The sequence below is a fragment of the Sinocyclocheilus anshuiensis genome, unplaced genomic scaffold (genome assembly GCF_001515605.1).
Source record: "Sinocyclocheilus anshuiensis isolate Anshui unplaced genomic scaffold, SAMN03320099.WGS_v1.1 scaffold538, whole genome shotgun sequence".
In the NCBI taxonomy this organism is placed as follows: Eukaryota; Metazoa; Chordata; class Actinopteri; order Cypriniformes; family Cyprinidae; genus Sinocyclocheilus; species Sinocyclocheilus anshuiensis.
This window is the reverse complement of record NW_015544166.1, coordinates 403,386-426,093: the sequence shown is the minus strand read 5'-3', so window position 1 is coordinate 426,093 and position 22,708 is coordinate 403,386. Positions and strand designations below refer to the sequence as shown.

The 22,708-nt window shown below is 38.4% G+C and overlaps 1 pseudogene; it reads left to right on the top strand.

Moving 5' to 3' along the window:
- The window catches only part of LOC107695855 (ankyrin repeat and sterile alpha motif domain-containing protein 1B-like), a 192,108-nt pseudogene that overhangs the window by 127,666 nt on the left and 41,734 nt on the right, over positions 1-22,708 (top strand).

The window sequence follows — 22,708 nt, the reverse complement described above, 5'->3', positions numbered from 1 at the left end:
TTTTTAAGAAATTACTGCTTTTGGATTAAATTCTTTAAGTGTCAGTAAAGACTTGTACATTGTTACAAAAAAAAGTCAAATAAATGCTATTCTTTTGAACTTTATATTCATCAAAAAATCCAGAAAAATGTATCACGGTTTCAACAAAAATATTAAGCAGCACAGCTGCTTTCAACATTATTTCTTGATTTCTGAAGAATCATGTGACACTGACAACTGGAGTTATGGCTGCTGAAAATTCAGCTTTACCATCACAGGAATAAATGACATTTTAAAATATATTACCATATAAAACATTTCATTTAAATTGTAATAATATTTTACAATATCACTGTTTTTACTTCTTGATCAAATACGTTTAGCCTTGGTGAGCAAAAGAGACTTCTTCAAAAACATTAAAACGTCTTACCAACCCAAAACTAATAATGCAGTATCTTAAATATTTCTTCTGTATGTTGTCAGCCCTTTTAAAAATAATTCTGATGTATTTCTTTTATTTCTTTATTATCATTATTATCATTATTATTATTATTAGTATTATTAAATTCTAAAACTTTAAACTTTGCCTGAATTTCCTAGTTTCAATATGAGCTCAGACTTTTAAATCCCACTTTGCTGGTAATTTTCCACTAATCATCAATAAATCATGACACAGATAACAATATATACATAATACATTTTATTTAAAAAGAATTCTTGGTCCACTAGTCTAGAATGCCTATATGAGTTGATTGTCTCTCTTAATTGAAAGGTGGACTGTCCTGAGTGTCTTCCCGTCTTCTTCTGTACTGCCTCATAGAGTTCTTCAAATGTCTAAGAACTATAAACTGACCTGATGGCCACTTATGCTGGTCACCGTATTAATGGAGTGTTTTGGTGTGTGCCCATGCACTCATGCAAGCATTATTGTGCGCTCTACTCGTCTTTATGACTCAGTGTGCTAACGGGGCACTGTGGCATAATTAAACACCATCATTCCATTAAAGAGAGTTTGATTATAGGATCTGTGTGTGTGTGTGTGTGTGTGTGTGTGTTCCCTGTAGTGCAGCCACCCACAGGGATACAGAGATCACAGTCCTGTGTGTTAGATAAAAATTAATGTTTTTATTGTCCACCCATAAACACACACACACATATATGTGCAATTACAACTGTATAAACACACACACACACGTATCATCTGAACAGTTCTGGTTTCTAATGTAACACCAATCTAACATCACTCTTCTGACAGCATGCAGACCCCACAGCACTTGTCGATGCTGGTTGCCTGGGAGATCTGCAGTTTGAGACAAATGGTAAAGCTACAGTGAATTCAATATTTCATAATTGTTTATGATTCCTGTGGGCATATAGAGAGAGATACATGGCAATTCCGTATAAGAAAGGGTATATTGAATAGTATATGGTGCCGGTGCCGCCCATGAGAACTGAGAGACTGACAGACTCATAGACTGATTTGAATCCATGTGCATGTATATGTCGGGCAGCAGGCCCTTTAAGATGTTCGGTGATTGACAGGTCTGACATTGTTCTGTGGCTTTTAATATCTGAGAGTGAGTCAAAGACGAACAGCACAGAAATTGAAACAAGATTGTACCAGACGTGATGCTGAACCCTTGCCTGCAAACATAACCTAACTTACCCCTGCTGATTTAGCGCTCTCGCTCATACACGCCTGCTTTATGACTGTCTGTAGGCTACACAAGCTCATTTTTTGTGCTAATTTATGTTAATGTCACTACAAGTTTTTTGGCTATTGGGATTTTATGCTAAATGCTTGAGTTGAGATGTTTGATAGCATCGCTATTACTATTGTTCATACTAGTGTTAGTGATATGAACAAACCTCAAATTGTAAGTACACTTCAGTACGTTGAGGAAAGGAATGTTTTGACACTTCATAGAGATTGATTTTGTGGTTGGTTGTGATTGTGTTTTTGGGGGGTTTTTAGCATAATGCTATGTGATAGCTAGGACTTTACTTACTGTCCCAAATCAAAAGAGCCCAAATGCCCTGTGATATTCTGGTCTCTATACGTCCCTCCTTCAATGTAACTCTATGGAATTTGTCACATTTTACACCCTTTTCATGATCTGCCAGGTGAAAATCACAAGTCTGATCACTTAATTATTTTTTTTTTTCTTTATTTTTTATTTTACTTTGATAACCCCTGTCGGGCTTCAGATTCGCTCTTCCCTGGCGGCCCAGCATGCACTGCAGCTCCTGTTATAGCCCTCACTCTGGCTGATGTTCTCCTCCCTGCTGTTTACTGCATGTTCTGGAGGAACTCTTCGAGCTAGTGAGTCAGAAATACAGCAGTGTAAGCCCATCATCTTGACAAGACCCCCGTAAGTTGCTCTTACACCCCAGCCATCTAGTCACCTGAAATCAAACTTCAGTCCTCATTTACTTTGCTTTCAAAACAGCAAGTGGTCCATATATGACTTGAGCTCTGTATTCTGAAAATCTCTCTCAAATCTCAATTGGTTTAAGTATGTTAAATAGGATGTATCATTCTTGTATCGTCCTTGTTGGAGTCATTCTTGATGTGTCAAGTTTGAATATGTGCAAGTGCAAATGAGAGTTAACCTTGTAAAGCCTGAAATAAAATAATAGTCCTTTTTTAAAAATTGTTTATTGAACCTTTAAACAACAATTTGCATGCATGTTGTCATATTTGATACATCAGACTTTTATGGCTCATATAGTATGATATAGGAGAATATAAATGCCTTAATTTTGGCCACATAACTTCAAAGGCCAAAACTGTGAAAAGATATGTAATTTGCTGATATTTATATGCCCAAAAAGCAATGTGAATAAATGAGATCTTAATCTTTAACAGTATAACAGACTATTTACATAAAACTGCATATAAATATCAGTTGTCACTCCATATCTCCCAATAATATGTCTTAGTAAGATGATATTTAAATGTTTATAGTAATTTTAGGATTAATGCTCTGTACTTTTTATTTTGGTCGGGTAATGCAATGCAATACAATGATAATTGAGATATGTATAAATAAACGTTTCTCCTGTTGTATCATATATGATACATTTTAAAATGATTTTTAATAAAAAAATAATAATGTATGGATACTGAAGTAAACCTACAACAGAGTTTTCAGCAAAGTTCTGATCACAGTAAATCTGTATCAAATATGATACAGTAGGCTTTATAGTATTAAGATATATAGTAAAAGAGAAATTTTAAATCTTTTCATCAGAGGCTATATAATATTGGAGTAGCCTGGACTCCTTTTATGATACTTCTTTTGGAGTTTGGAACGTAATAAATTGTGACATAGTTTTAATTTTTTGTGCAAAAATCCTTTTAAACCTGAGAAATTTGCCACAGCTGTTAGTCAATTGCTTTTTGCACCTGTTCTCTGCTCGTTTTGTTGAATACATGGCCTGTCAGTCCATCAAATTGAAGAAGATGGATTTGTTTTTATCAGGGCATGACTCTGCCCCACTGTTTTCGCCTCAAAGCTGGAGCTTATCATATGTGTCTTCATAAATTACCACAAGTAACCCAAGCGATCTAATTACGTGGGAAGAGTTCAGACGCTGTGCTGTGGGATAGATTTCCTCCCGCTGACCCCGGATCAGCCTTTTGTACCCTGCGTGAGCTTTTGATGCACTCTCTGCTGTGCTCAGATAAGACTTGAGCACTTCTGCTGAGATCTCTCTGATTCTTTGCCCTGTGGGTCAGTTCAGATGGCGCCGCAGTCAATCTGCAGTAGATCGCTTTCTGTCTGTCTGTCTGTCTTCTTACTTTCTCTGTTTCCTCTCTCCCTTCTGAAGGCCCATGATTTTAGGAAGCCACTGTGCTGTTTCCATGACTACCGGATGTCACCTGTTGCGGTTGCAGATGTAGATCTGACCTGAGAGGAAAAAGCTGGAAAAAGCGACAGATATTAGAAACTATAGAGGGGGACACTAAAATACATCAATGCTCATTTTGGTTCATTTAATTCTATATTATACTATAAAGTTAATCTAGTTTTTGTTTTATTTCATTTTACTTAATTTTATTTTATTTGATTTCACTTTTTAATTTAATTTCATTTTACTTCATTTTATTTTATTGCATTTTATTTCATTTCATTTCATGATTTTATTTTATTTTTATTTATTTTATTTTATTAAGAAATTTCCAATCTTAGATCTCAAAGCACTTCAGACATTTTCAAAAATAACTGCAGATTCGATTTCTCAGAAAACGTTAAAGCCCACACACAAAATAATCTCTTTCCCCTGATACCTCTCGTAGTTTGGTGACACATCTCTCTCAGTAATGGCAAAGATCTCGTAGCACTCATACCTTTATATTACCCATACATTGTGCATTTTATTTGATCTGTTTCCCAGAAACTGAAGTGAACTTTCCATTATGGCTGTGTAGGTGTGCTGAGTGGTTTCTATACTGTAGATGGTTATCCACTTCTGCCTTGCTGTGAGTCTGGTGAACACACTCATTTTTTCTTTAACATGCAACTTCACTGTATCCTTTTATTTAGGCCGTCGTTTTTTTTATTTTTTATTTGAAGTCTTTTATTTGATGTTAAATTAATCAAATACTGTATGTTCTTAAACTACTTACACTGATATTAGACCTATTTCAGAATCAGTATTATGAGACTGTCGGCATCAAATAGTTGTTTTGGGAGGCTCATTTGCATATTTATTATGAGGTAAAGAGGGCGGAGGAAGTTTTAATGGAAAAATAGTGGAAATGAGATTGGAACAGTTGAGCCATGACACTTTCTTGCAATGTAAACACAGTGTCTGTAGACAGACGGATAGAGTCAACCTACCTTTTTTTTCTTTTGATCCTTTTCAGTGCGAATTTTTCCTGCAGCGTGTTTGTATTTGGCTTCTTGCAGTTGACGGTCAAGGCCTCTCTGTGTTTTGTATGCCAACTGCTGTTTTGTCTGAGATGGCAGTGACCTTTACGACTGTTATGATAGCTCATGTTGTTTCTGACTCTCTCTCAATGGATGAACTCATCATGGCGTTAAACTTGCGGTCCTTTCGCTCTAGATGATCAAAACTGACACGAGCCCTTTTGTACAACATTATCCTCTCTTTTCAGGGTCATAACCAAATCAGGGACTTTAAAGGATTGTTTCAGTCATCATTTACTCACCCTCATATCGCTCCAAACCCTTATGACTTTCTTTCTTCCATGGGACATAAAAGAAGACATTTTTTAAAATGTACCAGTCACTCTTTTCCATGCTATTATGGAACTGGAGCTTTCAAATTTCAAAAGTGACCATAAAAGTGAATGGTGAGTGAATGATTCCAAAATTCTTGTTTTTTTGATGAACTCTCCCTTTAAACTCATTTTTTTTGTGTGTGAGATTTCTACTCAATCTCATGTTGTCTCCACCTGTTTTGCTCTCCCTCAGCCTGCAGGAGTGTAATTTGATCTTTATCGGTTGAAAATGCTGTTTACACAAGCTGGAACACGGCACCAACGCTGGGAAAGATGTTATGGGGGAGCATTGAGCTCTGATGTCTCCCTCCGAGTGTTATAGATACTGATATCCTGTTTAGCGTCATGTCTCTCCGTGTTCAGTAAATCTGACTGCTGGAGTCCAATCCGGTATACACATCAAAAACCTTTTAAGCATTGCATGTCTTCCACCGTCCACACCCGTATTTATCACTCGGGACGCTGCCTTTTCACTGTACCATACGCCAGACATGAGAGAGGTGATGTAGTACATTTGAATGTGGACCTGTGATTTATATTACATGCCATGAGTGTGTTGCTTTATAGGCGCATGTTTTAATGAGGTTTAAAACACTCATTCAGAGCCTGTTTTGAGGATGTGTGGAGTTGGGACGAGACCAGAAATGCATTTTGACAGCTGTTTTACTTATTCATCAAAGCTGAATTTGCTCACTCTCCATTTAGTCTTGTTTATTTGTGCTGTGAGCTTTATGCAAGATCAACGCTTTTTTGATGCAAAATAAAAATAGCATCCTATTTCTTAAATAGTTCCTTTCAGATTCCTCAATTCCGGTGGTTATTTTGGCCTGTAGCAGAGCGTTCCGTTCAGTTGAGTATTCTGCGTTATGTGCAAAGAGATAAAAGGCAACTCATGTGACTGTCTGGACAGGATCAAAGCTGGATGTACCAGTATGTGTGTGTGTGTGTGTGTGTGCATGCAATGCTTTGGTTGAAGACACCAACATTTTAGTTGCATTAAATATTATTATTACAGTTATGGTTAGACCTGTGGAATTTGTATTTGCAGAAGAAGCATCTTGCTATGTAATTCTACACTTCCACTGACAATTGCATGGCAATTTTAGCATATTTTGGATCATTTAAAATACTTTTGAATATCAATTAGACAAATAAACAATAGTACATTGTGTAAATCAAAATGATTTAACTCAAAATTCCATCGTCAGTGCAGAAAATCTGGTAAAAGGTGTGCAGATTTCACAGTGACCTAGTTAGTTGTGCTAATAAGCATGACTTATTACTGTTGCTCATACTTAAAGGTTAGGGCATTCACACAGACTGGGCTGTATTCAGATGCATAACATGTCTAGCATATTTTGTGCTACAGATATAAATGATACCTCAAGTTCTACGACTTATTAAGAGTAGGTGTGCTATTACTTTTATACATTTACAGTTTAATTAACAGTTTTTACCTGATGCACAATAAAGACCAAATCCCATCTATTTGATGTTGATGTTAATGGAGAGATCTTTTTTAGAGACCAGAATATTGTTATTTTTATACATTTTAATATAATAACACGATAACATGATACAGTATGTAAGCATCCACCCAAAACACTTTTGCATTGAGGTGGTGACTGTTCTGACTACTTGCAAGGACCATTCATATTTTCTTCTGAAAAAAAATGTAAAGTATCTAAAAAAATCTAGCAATTATTGTTATTCGTTTACTTTTTTGAAAGCAAAAACAACCTCCAAAACCTCATATGCTCATGACTGCATAGAATAAATTTGTTTTCTGAGAAACAGGAAGAACACCTACATCTTGATGAATGCAGACGCCCCAACTGGAATTTAAACATCATAGCCTAATAATAAATATAGACACTGCTCATCTTAATCAAGACTTGAATAAACCCAGTGACCTCCATGAACTGAGATCTGTCCTCAGTTACACTACAGATCATACGCTGCCTGAGGACAGATGCTTTTAAGAGCTCTTTAGTGAAGGGGTCTTGGGCTTCTTTACATGGGGCAGTGCAAGAGACAGTTCTTGGTGGGCCGTAGGGAACAAGAGGAGGGTCTGTCTCACCCCAGTGAACAGACTGGCTTGCCCCCAGCTTCAGGCGTTCAGTTGGTGCTTGTCTCAACACAGCTAGTTGACCGAATGACATATATATACATACACAACTCTAGTTCAAGTACTCCGGTGTCTGGAGTACAGAGCGAGGACACAATTGTATCTTTTTGTGTAAAGGGGGACACTCCAGGCACTCAAAGAGACTCAGTGTTTCTTCTTGGTTTGTCATGTTGTAAGATGGTTTGTTTATGCTGTTATTCATGTGTGTGAATCTGATTTTTCTGATTCCTACACTTCTTTTTTCCCCTTGCAGATGAGGCGGCGCACCAGAAGGAGTGCATAGAGCGAGACGACCGGAGAAACAGCCACGTTCCCGAGCAGTTCGCTGGCCTCCTCCACGGCTCGTCTCCTGCCTGCGAATCCCCTGACAACCCTTATCAACTCTACAGCAAAGTGCGAAAGTTCAGCGTTCCTGAGCCTCCGCTCCGGCATGGGAATTTTCTCCGAGCTCCCGAGTACTCGCCCCCATTTCCTCGCACCGGCAGCGAGGCGTCTGCCCTGAAGACCCAGAAAGAAGCCAAACCACAGATAGTCTACAGGACGATTTTTCACACCCGGGTCAACCAGGGCCCATTAACTCTCACCGAATCAGGCGACAAGAGCCCCGGGGTGCATGTGAGGAACGGGGAGGTCCGGAGCAAAAGCACGGGCGGCTCTAGCCCAACAAGCAGTAATACCGGCTACGAGGAAAGAGCCTGCACTCTTGGGAGGATGAGGTCCATGCCCAAAAATGTTTTGGACCTACGGCTGTCCAGAAATTTCTCCAAATCAGACTCGAACTTGGTGGCCGTGTCTCCTATCGAGGAGGAGCAGTGGAGTTCCAGGGGGCAGAACAGCCCCGGTAAAAGCAGCCCCAACAGACTAGAGAGAACCCCCTCCTTTACGGCAGAGTGGGAAGAGGTAATAACATTTTAATTACCAGCTAATTGCAGAATCATTTCCACTTAATTAATTCACTTAGCTTGAAGTAACCAAGCTGACTGGCTTGAAAGGTTTTCTTGCGGTGCTCGGCGTATGTTTTTGATGTGTGATGCAAAATCATGCCCTTTCGCCAGGAAGCCTAAATTATTCAAAAATGTTGTCATGGCAGCTAAATGATTTTTAACACGTTTCTTTATTATATTAAATATGCGTAATGATAGGCCCGGGACACAATGTTCTCTTCTGTTTTGCACTGACGGTGATCTGTTTTTCACTAGGGCAGCTTTTATCCAGGGTAATGTAGCATATAAAAAGTCAAGCAATCAGTCAATTAATGGAGGAAGTGCCTTTGAATAATGACATCCTAATAATTCTGAGTCATAAATCAAAACAAAAACATGTCTAGGTCATAATTAAAATAATAAATAAGAAGCTATCGTTTGCAAAAAAGAAAACAGAGTATTTAATAATTGATTTTCATGACAATTAATCACATTTAATCCAAAATTCTCATTATCGTAATGTGTCTAGACTTAACTGTTTTAAATAATTTGTTTGTTTTTTGATTGTCATTTGATTTAACATCATACAAATATTTTAATAAATGGTTTTTAAATTATAATTTAATTACAAATCTTGTTTTATTATTTTTGTCCATATTACATTTTTTTTTACAGTAGTGAGAGATTAGCATTAGACTAGTTATAGCATGAAATAAACATGAATGAACATCAGAAGGTATCTTGTTTCAACCATAGAAAGACGTCAATACACACCATTTTTCAAGTTCAAACTCTACTCTCCTGTCCGGTCAGACGAAAATGGCAGATTCTGCATTATGACTGGTCAGATCACCTGTCAATCAAACTCCCTCGAAGGGTAAATTATCATTACAATAATGTCAAGAATATGACCCGAACATCTTAGACAGGTGTCTTGAGAGATTTATCTTATAGCTACATTTTATTAGAGATCAAAATGAACAAAGCACAGATGATAAAAGAGATTTTGTCTGTCTCAACTCAACTGACAGTCTCAAATTTCCTCCTCTTCTTTGAATTCTTCTTTAGAGTTAAATCTCTTTCAGGTCAGCGCTTCTGTTTAGATACACAGAGGCTTCCCGCTTCATATGACGGCTAAATCTCCACACTCAATAAATTTAATGTGTCACAGCATTTTCTTTCCCAGCCTCACCCAGCTGTCAGGTCTTCAGAAGAGAACATATATTATAAATAACTGATCAAAGGGGAGAGGGGAGAGTTCTGCATCCGTTCATCTGGGGCTTCCGAGCGGCTTTCTCTTTGGAGTAAAAACACGGTCCGCTGGGAGACAGCGAAGGGCTGTTCTTTGAAGGCAGGTGTTCAGCTTTACGGATGTGAAACGACACTTTCTTCGCTCTGAACATCACTGTCATTTTAATGAGGAGACATTCATCAAAAACACTCTCCCAGCTCTCTCCGAACTGACATGTTGTGAAACGAAGCTGATCGTGATAAATTGCCTTCCCAAAATTCCCATTCCTCCCTCAGCTTTTAGCAAACAATTAAGCGGTTTTGGAGCACAATTACTGACATTTAAGAAAAACTGAAAGTGGGTTTGTGGGAAAAGAGCAATGAGGAGAAGCCTGTGGGGAAATGCCATGGAATAAGCACATAAAAATAGGGATGAGGGCCTTTCGTTATGCAAACATTCATCTCTCTCTTTTCCTCTCCACAGATTGACAAGATTATGAGCTCCATAGGTGCTGGAATTGGCACAGAGTTGGAGGGGATTACGGAGGATCACTCAGGTTTGTGTGTCTCTGTGTGTGTGGTGTTGATGCATATAGTCAGTCATCCCACTATGTTTAACATATATCCATAACTAAAGGGAGCTCATGGCATGATATGAATATTAACTAACGGCTGTGAAGTGTGCAGCACGGTGAGACAGGAGGGTTTCCTTCAGTAGTGTCAAAGACCCGCTCATAGACAGGTAGCTTTTTGAGATGTAACAATGGTTACCGTGCGCTCTCCTCTCGTCACTGTGCTCTTCCTGTAGTCATAATGAGAGCAGGGGGACAGGAAGTGGATGGACAGTTTAGACTCTTAAGCACTGGTCTTGGGACAGTTTTTTGTTCGCAGTGGGAGCGAAAGGAACATCTCATTGACTGGAGTTCAGTGTACTAAGATTCTCTCAGCGATGATCAATAGTGAAAATTGTGAAAATCAAATTTCTATAGCTAATAATGAAGACAATAACATTGTCTTCTATTGCCTGTACCCTTACCTCATCTCCTGTCCTCTCTCCTCCCATTTTTGCTCTTCTCGTGCCTCCTGTTGCCTTCTCTCATCTCACATCCTCTCCTTTTCCCTCTTCTCTTGCCTCCTCTTCCCTCTCCCTTTCCCTCTTCTCTTGCCTCCTCTCCTCTCTCCCTTTGCCTTTTCTCTTGTTTCTCCCATCCCTTCCTCTCTCCTCCTTTTCTCTCTCCCTCTTTCCTCTCTCAAATCCTCTTGGCTCTCATTTTGTCTCCTGTTGCCTCCTCTCATTCTCGTCTTACCTCTCTTTGCCTCTCCTTTCACCTTCTGTCCTCTCTCCTCTTTTTTTGCCTATCCTCTTGCCTCCTCTATTCTCCTTTGACGTCATTTTGCCTCATCTAATGCTTTCTTTTCTTCTACTCTGCTTTTGCCTACTTTGCTTTTGTCTCTTCCCCTGCCTCCTCTCCCATTTTTGCCTCTCCTCTCCTCCTTTCCTTTCACCTCTTCTCATATCTACTCCTCTCTTTTGCCTCTTCTTGCACCTTCTGTTCTCTCTTCCATTTTGCTCTCATATCCTGTTGCCGCTTTTATTGTAATTCTCTCACCTCCTTTTGCCTCTTACCTCCTCTTTTTTTCCTCTCCTCTCCTCTCCTCTCCTCTCCTCTCCTCTCCTCTCTAAGCCCCGTCTTGTCTCCTCTCCTATCGTCTCCTCTCCTCTCCTATCGTCTCCTCTCCTCTCCCCTCCCCTCCTCTCCTCTCCTCTCCTCTCCTCTCCTCTCTAATCCCAACCTCGCTTTTGCCTCTCTTCTCACCTTCTGGCCTCTCTTTTCTCCTTTGGGCTCTCCTCTTGCCTGTTGTCGCCTCCTCTCCAGTAATTCTCTCATGGCTATCCTGTCACCTCTGCTGTAGCCTCTCCTCTCATCTTTTCTTCCCTCCTTTCCTGTCATTTTTTCTGCTCATTTCACCTCCTTTCCTGTCCCTTGCACTATTTGCCTCAACTCAAACCTCCCCCATTCTCTCCTCTCATTTGCACCATCTGACCTGGCTTTCCTCTTGTCTCCTCTCCTTTCGCTTCATCTCTCACTTTTCCTGTCCTCTCCTCTTGCCCCCTCTCATTTAACCTTCTCTCCTTTCATCCCTCCATCCCTCCCACATCTCCCCTCACCTGTCCTCTCACCTTTTGCCTGTTATCCCTACTTTCATCACTTCCTCTTGACTCTGCACCGTTTCTTTCACCGCCTCCACTTTACCTCTCCTCTCCTCCTCTCTCTTTGTTTCTCCCCTCACCACCTCAATTGTAACCTTTCATCTTGCATCTAATTGTTTCGTCGTCTCTCATCTTTACCCTCCTGTTCTCTCCTTTCCCCTCTTCTTTCGTCTCCTCTCCTCCTGTCTCGTCTCCTTTCCTCGCTTCTCCTATGCTTTTGCCTCTCCTCTCCTCTGCAGTGGTCCCTCATTTTTCTGTCCACAGAAAGCCCATTTGTGTTGCCATTCCACCAGTGCTCACAGACGCCCACAGAGTGTGTGTGTATGTGTGTGTACATGTGGGAGGGAGCAACAGCAGCTTCTGCACTCAGACAGAGAGGCTGGGGTTGATCTGATGGCTATTATCGGCAATGTGAGGTACAGCTAGTGGAAAGAAGGGAGGGAGAAGGAGAGACCGAGAGGGAGGGAGAGAGAGAGCGCACAGTGGCACAGGATGCAGAGGCATACAAATGAGTGTGGGAGTGCTGGAGAAACAGAAATCTACCAAGCAAGCTGCACGCTGTCATTCCTATCCTCTTTCGCGCACGCTCGCTTGTTCCCTCCCGCACGCGCAAACGCGCACACACACACACACATGCCTGCACTCTCCACAGGTTGAGAGACACGTTGAGCAGCACAACGTTGGTAATCCGCATCTCTCTCGCCTCTCTTGTGGATGTAATTTGGAGCCTTCAACATGTCTAGCTCCACAGCCGGCGTACTTCTCCACCAGCACGGACCCTAACGCTCACTCTCCTGAGAGGACCCTCTTCTTCTAATTTGCTCTCTCTTTCTGTTTTCCTCCCTCTCTCAGCTGTTTTCTGAGCATTACTTTCTTCTGTTCCTTGAAATCACTTTCCTACCTCCTTTTTCTCGTTCTTTCTGTCTCTCCCGTTTCCACTCGCGCTCTCCGTGGCTTGTTGAGCATGGCGGGTTCGTTTGACAGTCACTTTGCACGGAACATGATGTGGCAGTGCCAGCTCTCACAGCCGGACTGTCGCTGCTACCGGGTGGATGGCTACTCACTTCTCAAACGCCTCCCTCTGCACCCCTTGATAGGCCCCCGCTGCCCCGTCCAGTCTGTGGGACAGTGGCTGGACAACATCGGTCTCGTGCAGTACGAAAACCACCTGCTGTCTAACGGCTTCGACAACGTTCAGTTTATGGTGAGTGTCTCCTTCACACTTCCATCTCTGTCTTTCCCTGCGGCCAGTTTTCTGAGTGTGTCTTTTTTTCATTAGTCATAAGTTGCTTGTTGTGGGTGGTGTGGGTTTGCATGTGTACTTGAGTGTTTGTGTCCTCAGGTGAGCTGTTCTGTGATTATGTGAGATGTCCAGTATCTTAATCTGTTGGTCTTCTGTTACATAACACAATATTTTCTTGAATATTGTTACGTTTCACGTTTCCAGTCTGTACTGCCATATCAGCTCTTTGGGAACTTTGGAACACAAAGAGATTTAGTTCATTATACGTTTTCATTATAAATATTTGATCTAACATGTCTAGTTTAGACGATTATAGAAGTTTTAGTAACTGGGTGTTCTGTAACAGAGCTAAATTATAGGAACATAGAAATTGAACAAAAATATATTATAGAAATAGAGTAAATTATAGAAATTTAAATACATTTAAAATTATATATAATATTGCACATTATTTGTTTCATGATTACCTTTGTGCAGTGCTGCATGGGTACTCATTGATACATTGCGTTCCAACACGTGGTTAACGTCACTCCTCTGACAATGCAGAAAACATGTCCACCGTGGGCGTGTTCAGATGCATGAATGCGTTTGCCTGGTTTGTGTTGGTGTGTGTTTGGGGGAGAAAGTGTTGAGGCAATCCATCTTCAACTACCAAAGCAATCATAGTTGTTTAGCAAGTTGGAAGATGTTATTTCCGGGAAGAGTCGATCAATTTATGATTACCAGTAAACTCTTCTGCAGAGAGCAATCACAGTTTTGGTTGTGTATTTAGTGTATTTAACTGCTTAAGCTGGTCAACAAGCATGGTTGGCCAAAGAATAATAATAATTGCTGGTTGGCCAAAGGAATCTTTCTTGTTAAGAAACAATGTTGTTGATCAGCTTATGCTGTTTTTCCACAACAGGGTAGTGCAATCATGTACTGAAAACCACACAAGTCGTCATGAGTGACCCATTAACTCATTTTCTAACACTTCTAACACGCACAGTGGTCAGTGTAAAACAAACAGTACTCTGCAAACATTTTTGTATTTTTTATACTAGAAATGCCTTAATGTGCTTAAACCCACATAAATGAGAGTCAAACTTGCATTATTTATTGTTGATATTAAGGCTTGTTTTCAGATAATGTATCCTGAATATTTTATACTCCTTTGGCAAATTGTTTTACTTGTTTTAAGTGTAAATCTAATAGAATTTAGTGGGGAAAAATTGCCAGAGGAATAAGAAAACCTCATTTTTAAGAATATGTCTAGAATTAAAGGGATAGTTCACCCAAAAACAAAAATTGTCATCATTTAGGTTTGTCATTCCAACCCTGTATGAGTTTTTTTCTTATTTTGAACATAAAAGAAGATATTTTGAAGAATGCTAGTATTCAAACAGTTGATGGTTGCCATTGACTTCCATAGTATTTCTTTCCCTACTATGGAACTCAGTGGGGACCAACAACTGTTTGGTTCTTCACAATTCTTCAAAATACCTTCTTTTGTGTTCAACATAAGAAAGAAACTCAAACAGGTTTGTAACGACATGAGGGTGAGTAAATGATGACAGAATTTTCATTTTTGGATGAACTACTCCTTTAAGTCAATTAATTAAGTCTAAGATTTGAATACAAGACACAAATACTGATTAAGTACAATATTCAGAAACTCCTAAGTGATCTTGCTATTATTAATGTACTTTTAAGATCACTCGTTTCACCCTGCAAGCTTCTAGAACAATGTCTTTGAGTAGATACAGTGACTCAGTGCAATCTGTTTAGTTCTCTTGCATTGTGTATAGCTCTACGCTTTTAGACTTCTAATTTATTTGTTGCAGACTGTGGCTCTACCAAAAGACATGATGTCACAACTACTGCTGCTTTGCTTAAAGTATCTGTTGCTTTTCAGAAGGACACATTTATTCTAAATGACTGTCATAGTGCAGATATCAGTGAGATTCAGTTACTAAAGCAGGTGACGTTTACAGGTGAGCCACAGACTCATGGGAACTGTGGTCCACATGCAGGTATAAACTGCACTGAGCTGATGGGTAATGGAGCTGCGACTAAATCCTATACATTGTGTGACTGAATCGGATGCTCATGCATATGTTTGTGTGTGTAATGAGTCGTTTTGCGAGTGTTTAGTTGCTCATGCTGATTACCCTCCCCCAGCTCTGACCTGCATCCATTCCTGTGGTTGCCGAGGCAACAGCAGAGAGAAAAGAATAGAGTACAGAGTATTTTAGCTATAGAATTTTTTTATGAAATCTGTCAAGGAAATGGATTACACTGTTTCCACGCAGAGCATTTTTTTAATAGGGTGTTAAAAAACCTCCCGAAGCCAGTGTTGATTTGTCAGCAACCATCGTAGTGCCAACATTGACAGCTTTACCTGCTAGCAATACAAAATACTGAACGTGACCTTATCCAAGAGATACGACAATCAAAACTCTATTTATAAATATGCTCACGGTGGTTCTCAGTAATTAATAGTTGCTCACAGTTCTACATTGTTTTCATGCTAAAGTTCCGCTGGATTCACAACAGGTGCATTAGCATAAAATTGTTTTGGTTATATTATTGATGAATCTCAGTTATTCTAAAGGCAGGAATGTGTGTGCCTGAAGTTAGATATTAGTATAATACAAGCCTAACCATCTCCATATAAGGGCTTTCTGCACAACCTCACCTGTACAGGTGCAAACACTGACTGAGAGAAACATTTCACATATAAGGATTTTTAATTGAATAAATAGCTTTTATATAGGCTTAAGCTACACATGATTGTGTTTTAAAAGCTCACATTAGCCAGATGGGTTTTTAGTTTTTTTTTGTTTTTTGGAAAGAGCTATAATGGGAAGTAAGGCTTATTAATGACATATATACTATTTATACACTGCCATCCAAAAGTTTCAGTTTAGTAAGAGTTTTTAAGGCATTAATAGTTTTATTCAGCAATGATGCATTAAATTGGTCAAACATGACAGTTAAGACATTTACATTGTTAAAAAATTAGGGCTGTCAGTCTATTAAAATTTTGAATCTAATTAATTACACAATGTGGTGATTAATGATGAATTAATATAATTAATCACATATTAATCACAAATTAAATTTGGCTGTGAAATTACCCACAAAAGATCTTTTTAAGCCATTTTTGTGTTATATGAGAAAAGCATGTAATAATTTAAAAAAAAAAAGCTTTAGATAGATTTTTTTTTTTTTTTTGGGTGAACTATTGCTTTAATAAGTTATTTTCTGATTTTTTATTAACTATTAAAATGATACTCTGGAAATAAGAAACTAAAACTGCCAGTAGGTGGCAGTAAATTAGTCATTCATTTGATTGTTCAAATGGCGGAATTATTCAGTAATTAAGTAAATTCTGTCTTTATGAATGGGCCATTGAATCAATGGTTCACCTGATTCATTCAAAAGGCGGATTCATTCAGAAATTGTGTGTTGCTCGGAGATGCACAACAGTTCTGCTGTGGCTTTAATTGGTAATATTTGTGCTGGCAAAACTGAGCAAAAACAGACAATATTGTGTCTAAAATATAACATAGTATTAGGTTCGTATTTATTGAACTGTTGTATAAAATCGATACCACTCATGCTACTTGGGACAAAAACGGCACTTGTGTGATATTGCACTCGTTGCTCGTGTGATATTGCTTAACTAATATATAAATATGAGACAAAATCTCAAACAGGGGCATTTTGGCCCCAGTATTTAGAATTTTAGGGGCATATAACTGCACTCTAAAGGCTCCTTTACAGGGCAGTTGGGGCAGGTCTTTTTTTGAATAAATGCTGTTCTTTTAAACTTTATATTCATCAAACAATCTTGAAAAAGCAAAAAGTATCATGCACAACTATTTTCAACATTGATAATAATGAGAAATGTTTCTCGAGCACCAGATCAGCATGTTGGAATGATTTCTGAAGGATCATGTGACACTGAAGACTGGACTGCTGAAAATTCAGCTTTGCCATCACAGGAATAAATTGCATTTTGAGATACATTAAAATGGAAAGCAGTTATTTTAGTTTTAATAATATTTCACAATATTAGTATTGCATTTTTGATCAAATAAAGGCAGCATTGATGAACATAAGAGACTTCTTTTAAAAACATAAAAAAATCTTACTGAGCCAGTGATACTGTGGAAATACGTGTTAATGAGTCCTAAACATTTTTCCAATGCAGTCACTGAAGTCTAAAGGTAGTAGTGAAGTCACTTTGCTCCCTTTTCAGTCTTTTTTACAGAAAAAAATGGCATATAAGCCTCCCGAACTTTTGTCACATCTGCCATTGGTCAGTCAAACAGATAATCCTGCCCCAAACTCACGGCGTTGGTTGAGTGTTGTCTCTGCACATTAAACTTGGATAAGTGTTTTAAAATGCAAAAAACTGCACCCATCACCTTTAAGTGTTTTAGTCCAGTCAGCAGTTCATTACTATGTAATTTTATGCCTCTAGCAAAAGCATCTCCTCTGAATGAATGGGACATCTGGATGAACCACAAAGACACACACTCACCTTTTTCTCTGGTCTCTGTAGGATGGAGCTTCTGAAAGGCCTTCAGATACAATTAATATTAGATGGAGGTCTGCTGCTTCCTTCTGATGTGTTGGGCTTGTAAAGTTTCTCTGCTTGAATGTTAAAGGGGTGCTATTATGCTTTTTCACTTTTTCAACTGTAGTTAGTCTGTAATGTTGCTGTTTGAGCATAAAAAAAGATCTGCAAAGTTACAAAGCTCAAAGTCCAATTCAAAAGGAGATATTTTATTTAACAGAAATCAATTTTCAAAAACTACAACGAACGACTCGTTTGGACTACAATGCATATTTTGTGGGATTTGTGATATTACAAATACCGACGAATGGGACGAGACCTGGTTGAGCTGCACTAGAGAAGGCAACGAGTGTTATCACAATGTCGGAGACATGCTAGCTTTCCCAAGGCAGACGAATTTATAGTGGTTACAATCATCCGGGTTTAAATCGCGCTCAAATTGATTTGATTTTGACGCAATATTTAGTTGTAATAATGTAAAATATGTGAAAAATTATGTGTTTTTCGAACAACCTAGTATGATGAGAGCCTGTTCTAGTACACCCCCAAAACAAAATCAAGACTTTGTAAAAGAGCATAATAGGACCCCTTTAAAGCAGATATATATATATAAGACAGACTGCAGTGTGTAGTCGCTTGTTCCCTTGGTATTAGGAAGAGCGTGAATACGGCACTGGCCTGAAACATTTAGTTGGAACCAATGTGACATTTTAAAAGTAAAAATTTAAACAGTTCATTCAGTCTGAAAGAGCCAGGCAACAGCATTTCCTGAGAGTGAGTTAAGTGCCGGAGAGATGATAGGACTTCAGGACTTCAGGGAGTTTTGAGACGAACAATTTAGCGCCATAGTGCTGGTCATTTATCTTACTCTGAACTTGCTATGAGGGTTTGAGATGCTGTTGTTTCATGAGCTGTTATATCTTTCACCTTCACACTGTTTGAATGATACAACAATCACACTGTGGTATTATTTTGGTCATTTGCATTTTGATACTAAAAGAAATTTGATCTGACCCTTCATTTTTTTATGGACACTTAAATTTTAAGTTTTATTGTGGACACTTTTCTCTACTTGGAGATCTTTTAGAGAAAGTTTGGTGGTGATTGACAGACTGGTTGATGAGAATGGGTTGTGGCAGTTTATCGCAAATACATTTTTTAAGAAATGTGAAGTTCTACACAGATTACTGTGTGTTGTGGCATCACATAGCCACACAGTTTTCTATTGCCTGATTTCCTGATCCAAAAATGACAATTGTATCATCATTTACTCGCCCTTCACAGGTGTTTATGAAACACAGGGGGTTTTTTGGGGGGGGGTTTGTTTTGTTGGATTGATGGATTGCTTACACAATTATTTTTGTGGTTTACTAATAATGTTCAGCACATCTGCATTCAGACAGTTACTCACAAGAATGCAGATTATTTATCTTTTTAGGGCTAAACAATGAATGATTGCATTGATTTAAATACATTTAATATTGTTAAACATATTTAATCTAAAATGATATTATGTTGCCTGCACTTTTGCATTTAAATGCATAATTTATATGCATAAATTAATTCACTGTACCACACTACTCATACTATTTCTGCTGTTAACGAGTTCTGTGCAAAGTTTCCAAACTGTGAACAATTTGCATAGAATTAAATATTCAAAATGCGATGGACTCAACTTGACCTTTGTATTGCAAATTAACTGGAATTAGCAACTGTAATTTCAATTCAAACATATTTTTCTTGACCCATTATTTGACCAAACTGCTAAGAGTTCAGACGTTTTTACACAAGCTTGGATTAAATGTGTATTAATTTCCAAGATGATAACTTAATGCCGCTTGCTGAATTAAACGTGTAATGTGACAGCAATGAAGTGTAATACTCTTGCAAACGTTTATCTTTGCATAATGCATACTGTGCTATTTAAAAAAAATAGCAGGCAGTATGCAGTGTGCAGCAAGCAGTGTGCTTCCAGCAGGTCTGTGCTGTGACTGATTAGTAATGTCTTGGGACACCTGCAATCAATCTAACTCTACTCGGCATGCCAGTATTCTGGTCTGGATTGTAGTGCTGTGAATGGAGCAGATGCTGGTGCTCAGAAGTGATATCATCAGCTATATATTATACTTGAGTGGAATCATCAAGGTTATCCAGCTTTGTGGAGTGATAGACACATCACAGAGTGTATTATCTGTCAGCATGTTTTCATTCACCTTATATTTCCATGTGTATCTTTGTGTATGTGTGTTTTGTGTTTTGGTAGATAGGGGAATCACTTGGCAGAAATGAGATACTATTAATCCTATGAGGAAAGACCGCATGTGTGTGTGTTTGTTAGGAATAGTGTGTTTTTTCAGATCTCTGGCCCTGTTGGATAGGAGGTAGATTGGTCTGATTGGAGTAACTGAAAGGTCATTAAAGGTGAAACCCAGCATGAAACAGCAGTTGCTTAATAGCGCTCTCTCTCTGTGTGTGTGTGTTGTGTGTGTTGTGTTGTGTGTGTGTGTGTTGTGTGTGTGTGTGTGTGTGTGTGTGTGTGTGTGTGTGTGTTGTGTGTGTGTTTTAAAGACAGCATGTGTTTTTTGCACCTGTGCACATCAAGTTGTGGATTGTTGATTTGAATAATGTTTGATGGGCTTGTGGATCTCCTGATTGGGATGCTCATGCGATCTGAAGAGGCCAATTTTTTTAATTAGAGCAAATTGTCTCTTATGCCTTATTTATTGTGTGTCCATGTAAACTAGATGGATTCTGTCCAAGCATTATAATAATAATACTAATAAATTACCATCCATTTATTATTATTATTATTATTATTTGTTTGATTCTTTTGTTACTGCTTCAACAGGTATCATTTTTGCAGTGAACCTTATTCCAAAGTAGTCCAAATTATTACTACTAATTATTATTCATATCTTATTATTATTTTTTGCTGGGCAATATTGTTTATTATTAGGATTATGATTATTATTATTTGTTTGATTCTTTTGTTACTACTTCAACAGGTATCATTGTTGCAGTGAACCTAATTCTAAAGTATTCCAAATTATTACACTATTTTATTTATTTATTTATTTTTGCTGGGCAATATTATTATTATTATTTGTATGTTTTATAACTACTTGAACAGATGTTATTGTTGAACCTTTACAGTAGTACAAATGATTTGATTTGTAACTTTTTTTTTTCTTTTAACTGTAGGGTAGTAATGTCGTGGAGGACCAAGACCTGCTAGAGATCGGGATTTTAAACTCTGCCCACAGACAGCGACTTCTTCAGGCTATTCGCCTGCTGCCCAGGGTGAGTACAGACATCGGGGATGTCCTAGGGCTCCCACAGGGTGCTTTCAGCTCCAAAAATATCACATAACAATGTGTTTGGAAGCAAATTTGTAATTAAAACAAATTCAACATTCCCTCAGGATTTTCTTTCTTCCATGAAAAACAATTAATCATTTTGAGCCACAGCAAATAGTAACCAGTCCAGTGGCTGTGAAGCTCTAAAGATGATATACTCGGGCTTCACTTCTCGCTTATTGCAAATGTAATGGCTCACTCATAAAAGGTTGATAAGTTACAGTCAGGCAATCCTGATGAGAGCATCACTGCCTTCAATGACACACAAAGACACTGAACTGAAGAGCACTGTAATGAAATGTAGCCGTACAAAATACGTGCTGATCATTGGAATTCTGCATGTGATACATGTGTGTGTCCTGAATTTCATTACAAAATGAGGTTTCATGGTATCCACATTTATCACACGCAGTTCCCAGGGTGCACCCTCCCCCAAGAATAGTCAATGTAAGACCCCCTCTAGAGTAATCCAGCAAAGCTTCTGGCATTGAGTGTATGCGTATATGCAGGAGACCCGACATCAAATAAATCTCACTCGTGTCCCAAACAACCTTGCACTCCCTTTCTCCTTCACAATCTCTGAAAGGACACCGCAGAGGGGAATGGTTGTGTTGTGATAAGATAGAAAGGACACACACACACTAATGTGCAAACCTGCTTTTATTCAAACAGATGTGAAAACCTCAAACATGAGCCGAAAGGAGTGAGTTTAAAGGGATAGTTCAGCCAAAAATGAAAATTCTTTCATCATTTACTCATCCTCAATATGACTTAATTTTTCTGTGGAACACAAAAAAAAGATACTTTGAAGAATGTTCTTGTTGGTCTTTTCCATATTAGAAACGCGAATGTGGATTTGGGCTCCAAAACAACACCAGTAAATGTCTTCTGAAGCCATGAAATAGCATTTTAGGAAGAAAAGATCCAATTAAAGTCACTCACTATAATTTTTAACTTTTATGCGGCTTTTTTTTTGTCATTTTGGAGCTCAATGGACTGGATGTCTATTAAGTTACATTATATGGAAAAGTAGAGGATGACAGAACTTTCATTTTTAGGTTCAAAATGAAAATTATTGCTTTAAAAAGAAGTTGAATTTAAGATTAAGGACAGGAAATGGTGTGTGTGTGAGAGAGAGATATGAGGGCTCACTATGAAAAGAGAAAAACTCAACTTTTCATCTGCAGTCCGCGCTTTCAAACTCTGTTTTAGCTGATAGCTTCTCTCTGTCTGCATTTACATTTATGCATTTGGCAGATGCTTTTATCCTAGGCCTGTGTATTCATTATATGTTCTTTTATCAGTAAATACGGGAATGATTCCCTAGGAATAAAACACACAATTTTGTTTTGTTAGCTTGTCTGTCTCCTATTTATCGGCTAGACCAGCCCCATATCAGTGTGGACCAGAATGGAAATTCATGCTAGCACTCCAAGCAGGTGTTTCCAGCACAGAATAACAATATTTCCTGTTGCTAGACCTCTTCATTTATAACCCAAACTGTGTCCAGCCTCTGGATTTGTTACTGATGTGGTTGTTTCTATGTTTAAGGTGACACCTCCATGGAGCTGGTCAAGAAGATCTGGGAGATCGAGCTCATTAATGTAAGTCCTGCTTACCTCACTTCCTGTTTTCTGAAGTTCTGATGAAATCGAGTTCTAAAAGATTAATTTGTGTTTGAATTGTAGGGGTCACAGTCAAGGGAAACCTGGAAATATTAGGGAAATAAAATAAAATATAACGGGAAATTGTGAATAAATCTTAAATAAATGTTTTGATAATATACTATAATATAATATAATATTTTATTGTATTGTGT